This window comes from Humulus lupulus, chromosome X (assembly GCF_963169125.1).
Source record: "Humulus lupulus chromosome X, drHumLupu1.1, whole genome shotgun sequence".
NCBI lineage: Eukaryota > Viridiplantae > Streptophyta > Magnoliopsida > Rosales > Cannabaceae > Humulus > Humulus lupulus.
Window position 1 is genome coordinate 247,615,565 of NC_084802.1, and position 8,651 is coordinate 247,624,215.

Here is an 8,651-nt window from a genome sequence, read left to right on the forward strand (position 1 = left end):
CTACGTGGTTCAGGTAAGGACAAGGAGAAGCTGTATCAGCAATGAGTTGGAGAGCTTCAAGGGCGGCGTGTACATGTAACGCCTACTTCCTTACAGCCGTTACTAAGTGAATTTAGAACGAGCTAATCATGGTTTTAGGTTAAAAGTGTAGCTAAGTTGAGATACACTACAAGAAAAACTGCTTTCAATAAGACCAAAAAAGTGTTATCAAATATATACCATAACATTTTTTGATGTGTTAAGGAAAGCAGTGTTATAGTAGGTCGAAGCACTTTCCATAACATTTTTCCATAGTTATAGACATGTGTTATAGTATAGCCTACAACAACACTTTTGTTCTGTTATTTTAATAATTAGATAAATATTTCATTATGCTATTTATAAATAGATTATATAACAATTTTTGTACTTATAAAGTAGTGTTATGTTACACTTTATAATAACACATTTTCTGCATTATAGAAAATAGTTTGCATGGCATAATTTTATGCTTATAAACCAGTGTTATTGTAAAAGATACAATAACACATTTTTTGTATTATGCTAATATTTGGATAAGCTTTAATTATTATTATAGCACTGTACATTATAATTATTTTTATTGCTTTAATTCAAACTCGATTCATTTAATATACTTAAGACATCCTTAAAATTGTACGAATATATTTTTTAGTACCAATTATATGGTTCATAACACATTCATCAAATTATACATATTTGCTTGGGTAAAATCAACATGATCTTCAAATAACCAAATAATAGTGTCAAAAAACATTCAAGATTATCTAAAAAACAATCCAAAAGTCTTAAGATGTTCAACACTGCCTAATTAATATAAACAAAGCATTCAACATTGCCTAACTAACATAAACAAAACATTAAGCACTCTCTAATTAACATAAACAAAACAACAATAGTCAACAAAATAGTCTTAAACAGTTAGCATATTCAAAAGTAAAGGTAGGATTTCATGATCTTCCAACTGTCAGGACAACAAAGCCTTCCAAATCAGATTTTCTTTTGCACTTCACTTGTTGAATCTGGTAAATAAAACATAAAAGAAAAACTAATGAGGTAATGAAATATCATATCATTCATCTAAAATAGTCAATAATATCATGAACCATAACTAAATTTACAATAATTGAGTTTGAATAATAAACAAGTTATTATATTACACACATTAGTACAACTATCTATTCTCAAGTGACCTTAGGACTTTAATTAAATGGTGCATAATATTAATTCAAATTGGCCCCGTTATCATTTTGTCTTTCTCATCTTCCCTTTCAAATCAATCAAATAATACTATCATAATGTTGGATTACATATCGGTTAATGTTGAACAAGAATTTATACAATCAAATAACCAAATAAATGAAGCACTCATATCATAACCAGAGATATAAAAAAGCTAATCACAACCCATATTGTAACACCCCAAGTTGCTAATAAGGTTTAGGACCTTGATTAGCGTGCCTAGAGGGCAATAAGTGAATTAACATGATAATATATGAATTTAAACGAATTTGTGATTAGAATGCATGTTTAGGTTGTATAAATATGCATGTGGACCCCGTTTGCATGATAGGGGTAAATTGGAAATTTTAACCTGCTGATGGCATAAATATGATAATTGTGTTATGTGATTTGTACCACATGAGTGTGGTGATATTATTGTGATGCACGTGCCGAGACGGTCCTAGGGAGCTAGTTAACTTAAAAGTCACAACGGGATTTTATACCCGGCTCGGGAGGAGCCTAGGGGTACTTTGGGAATTTTGTAAGTTGAATTGAGAATTAGTGGTTAATGGTCATTGGTGATTGAGTAACCTGAGTAACCATTAGTAACTGCTGTGAGTAACAAGTTTAGATGGAAAATAGTAGAATTGTAAAATAGGTGAAAGGACAAGAGTGCCCTTGAGGTTTAGTTAGGAGAGAATTTCTAGGGAAGGGTAGAATGGTCAATTGGCTAAGGATAGATAAGTTTGAGCTGAAGGGAAGGATGGTTCACGTATAACACTTGGTCACATATTGGTTTATACTGAAAATTGGAAGAAAAGGCTAGAAAGAAAGGGAAGCAAGAAGGAGGGCTGGAACTTGAAACCTAGGAGGAAATTCAAAGGAGTTTGAGGCAACCAAAACCATATTTAAACTGGGATTGTTTAAAGGTAAGAATTGTGCTCTGTTTTTGGTAAATTTAAGTCTGAATTTTCAGAGATTGAGTGTGGGAACCTAAACGAAATATGGCTGGTTTTACTTGGAGATTCAGTTAGGATAATCAAGAGGAAAGAGGTTGGAGGCTGGAATTGAGAAGAGTTCAAGCTGAGTTTTGATTGAGGTAAGAATCCTTAGCATGTTTAATTTTTGTATCTGATGTGGTTTAAGATTTTAGAGACATGATTTATAGTTTTCAAGCTCTGGTTTAAGTCTTGGAAGCCATGGTTTAAGTTTTAGGAATATGAAACTCAAGATTGGATTTTGAGTGTGGTTGTGTAATCGAGTTTGTTTTTTATGTTTATAGGTGGTTAAAGGGTTCAATTGGGGTTCTAAATTGATTTTGGGGGCTTAGGTACTTGTTTGGGTTGAATTGGAGTTGTTTAGGCTCGGGAAAAATGCAGGAGAAAACCCAGAAATCTGGGTTCGCGTAGGGGCGCCATGGCCCTGTTCTTTGGTGTCGCGGCTCAGGCATGCATCAGGATTAGGGGGAAGCCTCTGGGCGCCGCGACCCTAGGCCATTTTTTACAGCCAATTATTGTATTTTTAGGGCTTTTGCCCAGAGACTCGGGGGATGGTTCCAATGCATTGTTATAGGGAATTAGAGGTCCCGAGAGTACGGGATTGGTCCCGGGAAGTGGTTTTGGGATTGGTTAGTATTAAAAGTGTTTTATATGTCTTGTGACTAGGATTTCGGAGAGGCTTGTGGTAGAGGACCGTGCTAGTGACCTTAGTGCATCGTAAAGCTCGGGATACAGGTAAGAAAACTATAGCACCCGTAGAGCAGGGCACGGGCCCATAGTATTGCTGCAGGGCATGGCCCTAAGTTGTATTATTGCTAGGATGTAGCTCTAAATGAATTATTATATGTTTGATTGTTGTTTGCGAATGCTATATGTGGTTATAGCTGAATGAACAGCAAAGGAGCCGGGAACGGCGAAGGCCGAGAATGGCAATGGGGCCGGGAATACCACTTAGCACTTGGAGTGCTTGTGGTTAGGGTGAGACCCCAATGGATACATGGGATATCCTTACGGTGTAGACCGAGATCCCAGGCTTTGGTAACGTTTCTGGGACGGCATGGCCGTATATGTGTTTAAACCTTATGGACTGTTTGATTAGATATGAGTTATCTGCTATAATGATAGAATGATATGCAAATGTTATATTCTATATGAGTTTTCTTGCTGGTCTTCGGCTCACGGGTGCTCTGTGTTGCAGGTAAGAGCAAAGAGAAAGTCAACCAGCCATGAGTACGAAAAGCGTGGGGGCGGCGCATACATGTTTGGCCTGTTCGACTGCTTTGGTTGGGGACATTTTGAGAAATGGCTGTATTAAACAATGATTTTTATAATTAGTAATCTGTAAACCTATTTTGAAATGTAAATATTTTACAAACCTCATTTTGGGATCCCGAATGATAAACTCTTGAATTTTAATGAAATTGAGTACTTTTAAAGATTACAGCCTTGACTTCCTGTTTAATCACACTTTTATTCTAAAAACCTCGCTTAGCGAGTTAATTGTACTTTATAAACTCACTTAGTAATGGCTCTAAGATAGTAGGGCGTTACACATATGTATAATGTTTTATTATTCAAACCCTACGGTTGGGGACATGAAAACTACTCTTATTCACATCCCCAGACGAGATATTTGTCGATATAATTAAACCAATTCAAGCAAACACAATTTATTTGTAAGAAGATAATACATAATTCTAGATAAAATCTTACATCAATTCTCATATAATAGTGACCTAACCATCTATCAATAAAAAGTAAAACAATTCAAACAACACACAATAAATTTTCTTACTTATACCACCGCAACACACAAACAAATTTTCCAGAACCTACTTCTCTAAGATACACAAGTTTTCAACCTTCCGTTATCACCGCAACACACAATTTTAATCTCAAAACCTACTTTTCTACGGATGAATATTTAAGAAATTCAAACTCCTCTAACATTTGTATGATATTAATAAAAGAGTTAAGAGAACATACTTGCGTACCTTTTGCAATTAATAATCAAGTTAATTAACTTTGCAATGCTCCTTGCCAATTCGATCCACAACCTAAAGAATATAATCAATACCTAAAAGATTAATACAAAATTAAAATTAAATGATACAATAAGTAAAAAAATTCTTTTAAATATTAATTTTTGAGTACATATGGTTATCATATTATTATAGGGACTAAGGAAAAGAATAGTCAAAACTAACAGTGTTGAATAAAAATGAAGAATCATCATTCTGAATGTGTTCTTTGTCAGCATAAACAAAAGCATTTCCGAATAAAATAATGTTTTGATTATTTAGCATGTGATTTTTTTTTTTGTATTGAATGCCCACCAAAAAGAGAAGGAATATATATATTTATGTATATATAATATGAAAAATGTTACAACACTAATAAAACTAAAGCATAAAAAAAAGTTTGGAGTTTAGTGAAACAAAAGAACCTGGTAAAAATTTACAACAACAATAATTGCTGATATATATACACATAATTAAGAAGCATAGTTATTAATCAATGCAAGAGAAGCAAAACGGTACAAATCACTGAACTACCCACAAAATAATTAAAAAAAAAACAAAACAAAGCCACCACATATATATAAAAGTAACATCAATTTGGGGGAGAGACCTTTATTTTTATAGATCATCTTCTGTAACAAACTAGAGTCTCTTTATTTCTCATCAATTTTTTTAACTCAACTAACTCAAAGAAAGCTCGTTAAAAGATGGATATCACTCGACCTCCAAACCAAAGAACAGTAGCAGAACAAAAACAAGAAGCCAAACCATAAAAAAATGCATTACCTTGATAGAGAGTGATGCTGCTAGACACGATAGCAGACCACCAAAGATAACAATATGAGTCAATGAAGATGATCTGAGATGGCGAAGATAACCAGATGAGAAACAACAATCTAATGACTTTAAAGCTTAAATGGAGACGGTGATTTAAAAAAAATTATAAATAAACCATTGTATTTACCAAATGCCAAAAATTGAGATAAACCATTTTGTTTACTGAACCATTTATTTTGTTTGGAAAGGGTATTTTGTATCTATCCAAATAGGCAAACAATAATATCTTAACACATTAAATGAAACTAGCTAGGAAAAGTAGAACCAAAGTCCAACAAAGCAATGTAGAGTCACAAGAACCCAACTAAGAACAGAGTCTCATACTAGTGGAAAACTAAGAATAAACACAAGGGAACATAATCATAACATAAGTCTTACTCGAAACGAAACTATATCAGTACTTAAAAAAAAAAAAAAGCTATATCACTCATAAGCGTGGGAAGCACTTGCAAGGTCACTTTACAAAATAAATGCTAAATGCTAATTTCTTTAATGTGTTAAGATTTAAAATACAAGTATAGAATAAGTAATGGAGAAAGAAAGCTTAATATGTTAAATTAATAATAAGCCCACATGAATATGATGATGGTAAAACCAATTTACTGGGATGTGACAACACTTTGGAAAACAAAAACTTGCGCATATACAGATTAAAAAAGCTCTTTATTCACACAATTTCTTAAGCTACTCCAAATCACATCTCTGTTTTCTGTCTAGTTAACCCACTTTTTTTTTTAATATGCAGAAAAGTATACATGTAATTTTATGAGTAGATAACAATAAATGAAATAAAAATAAAATGACCCTGTATACAAACTTATTTATATTAGGCCAATCACAACAAATAAATAGTAACCTTCATATAACAATGATGTTTGAGTTATTATAAGGCAATAACAACAAATACAAATTAAAAGCCAGAACAATCCAAAGATTTTTCTTATTGAATCAAGAAGCCTTTTTCTTTTGATTAAATGTTTCTTTTAAATTCTTTACAAGTATTAAGTATTGGGTTTGACATGGCAAATAATGAAGAAAATATAGGATTGAAAATCTGCTATTACAACTCAACTATGAGTAACTATAGAATTACAAGTAAAAGAAACACATGGTAAATAATATAAACATCCATGGAGATTATTGTTAGTCATATCCAATTTTGCGAAACCAAATGCCTCCTCAAAAGAAATTGTAATAAAATCTGGCTAGAAGGTGATAACATATTTAAAAAAAAATGATTAAATTTATGATACTCAAGCTATACATAAATTAATTTTAAAAGAATAGTCGAATCCTATAATTATAATCTGTGTACATAAGCTCCATAAATTCCGCCATGGCAACTCAGCCGAAAATGTTACAAAAATTTATTCTTAGACTCACCTTTGGTCATGATTTATTAGAATTTATATATATATATATATATATATTTATAAATAACACTCATACCCATAAACTTTTAACCATCTCATTGAGGATGGTAATTTTAGGGAATAAACAGAACCAATTACATAATGATTTCAATACAAGCATTCTTTGAAAGTCATTGCATAAAGCATTATAAAACTAAGCAAAAGGGAAAAGGAAAAAATATAGATAAGTCCTCAAACTGAATGTAATTTAGACGACACCAATACTTATGTTCGTCTCATAAAAACAAACTATAAAAGAAAGATAACAAGTTAAACTTAATGGATAAAGATATAGAGCATGGTTTGCTTATCCACATGAATATAGATCAACATATATAAAATATATAAATATATTAACTAAATAATTATAATAAACGCCATTAAATTATTGAAAATTGTCTTGAAAGGAGGAAAGAGCAAAACAATTCTAATAAATTGGATAAACAGAACATGGCAATCTAGATATTCCTTTATGTGTTATATTATATATAGATATCACAAAATTAATGTTTAATATTTATTAGTAGTCTTTTTTATTATTATTGTATAATGTTTATGGGTTAATATAATTAATTATAAGTTATACAACCACATTGACCAAAACTTTTGGATTTTATAAATAATATCACTCTAAAATAATTCTAATTTAGGTCAAGAATCAATCACATCAGGGCATAAGGTTCCTTGAAACTAATTAAGAGAATCAATATTCAAATAAAAACTTAATTAATCATTAAAGTGTGATCTAGTAATAATAAATTACCATTTTTAGTATATCAAGCATCCATTAAATAAGTTTGTTTTGAAAAAGTGCATCACAAAAACACTTTGATAAAGAAGCCGACATGATGCATTAAATTGACATTCCTGAGAGAGTAATGCAAAGCTGAAAAATAACATTAACATTAAAATAAATAAGAGTCATTGAAGATGTTCCTAAAGATTACCATAATGTGTATTAAGTTAAAGATGAAATAAAAGTGTTAGGGTTGACATGGCAAACTTTTCTTGCAGTTGTCATTCACAGATTTAGAGAAAGAAATAGAGATCCAACAATATTTTTCACAATGAAATGGAACCATGATAAATACTAGTCTATTAGTTATACTACAACATTATCTTGTGTCAATTTATCTTCCTTAATAAAAGAAAGAAAAATAAAAAATAAAAGCATTAATAAAGATACCTACCTCAAAAGGCTCATTTAATAGAGTAATATTCAAAACCTAGATACTAAAAATGTATGTGGACATCATATTGAATGTAATGAATCATTCATTTAGTAGCAAAATTATTTATCTTGAATAAACTTGACAATGTATAGAAGTGTAACTGGAAAAAAAGAAAAAAGAAATTAGATAAATGGAGTTAAAGCTACCAGCTTTGACGAGGTTGATGAAGCTTCTGACCTGATTAAATCATCTGGTGAAGAAGACGAAAGAGAAGCTTACTAGCTTAGACGAGGCTAAGAGATAAGCCACGCGCGGTCTTTTGTTGCCCGGAGTTTGGCAAATCTTATTTTTCAACAGAGGACTTTATATATTAGTTCACTTATTAGTTTTATTTAAGAGGTTCTAATACAAATATCTTCACAGTATTTTTTTTCCTTTCTACAATTTAGCAATCAAGTTTAATTTGTTGATTTTTTTTCCACAAAATTTTACTTTTTTAATGAATTTTTAATATATATATATACATTATTATGCTGTGTAAAAGAATTTGCCAGTGTATACTATGTATAATATACCAATTTTATCGTTAGAAAATTTAGAATTTCGTCAAAAAAAAAAACTATAAGAACTTAAGTTTTTTTCATTAATATGGATATTCTTTATATAGTTTTACATTAATATGGTTTTATTAAAAAAAATTAAAGAAAAAAGGAAAGTTTCCAAATATGTAAAAATTTGAATTACCTGTATAAGCCATTTTCCCCTATTACATCATCCTTCAATTTGAATTAGTATTCACTGTGTTAGCTATACTCGCACCAATGTCCCAGTCAACCTGGCGATGGGGATGGGGGCTGTCCACCCAAAATTGAATTAAAATTAATTTAAACAGAGATCAACCAAGAATGGTGGTCATCTAAACTAGTACGTCACTTCTAGAACACAGTCTACCTGCACTTTCAAGTGACA

At 31.1% G+C, this 8,651-nt stretch overlaps 1 long non-coding RNA gene across 3 annotated transcripts; it reads right to left on the minus strand.

Moving 5' to 3' along the window:
• Positions 1-756: 756 nt before the first annotated feature.
• Positions 757-8,420, minus strand: LOC133807195 (uncharacterized). Of its 3 annotated transcripts, XR_009879221.1 has the most exons (5): positions 7,920-8,420; positions 7,274-7,396; positions 5,048-5,120; positions 4,235-4,297; positions 757-1,040 (listed from the first exon to the last, which is right to left on the minus strand). It is a non-coding gene; the product is annotated as an uncharacterized LOC133807195 (long non-coding RNA). The 3 variants fall into 3 exon arrangements; XR_009879220.1 differs by lacking the exon at positions 7,274-7,396 and having other exon boundaries at positions 7,889-8,410; XR_009879219.1 differs by lacking the exon at positions 7,274-7,396 and having other exon boundaries at positions 7,920-8,409.
• Positions 8,421-8,651: the final 231 nt, after the last annotated feature.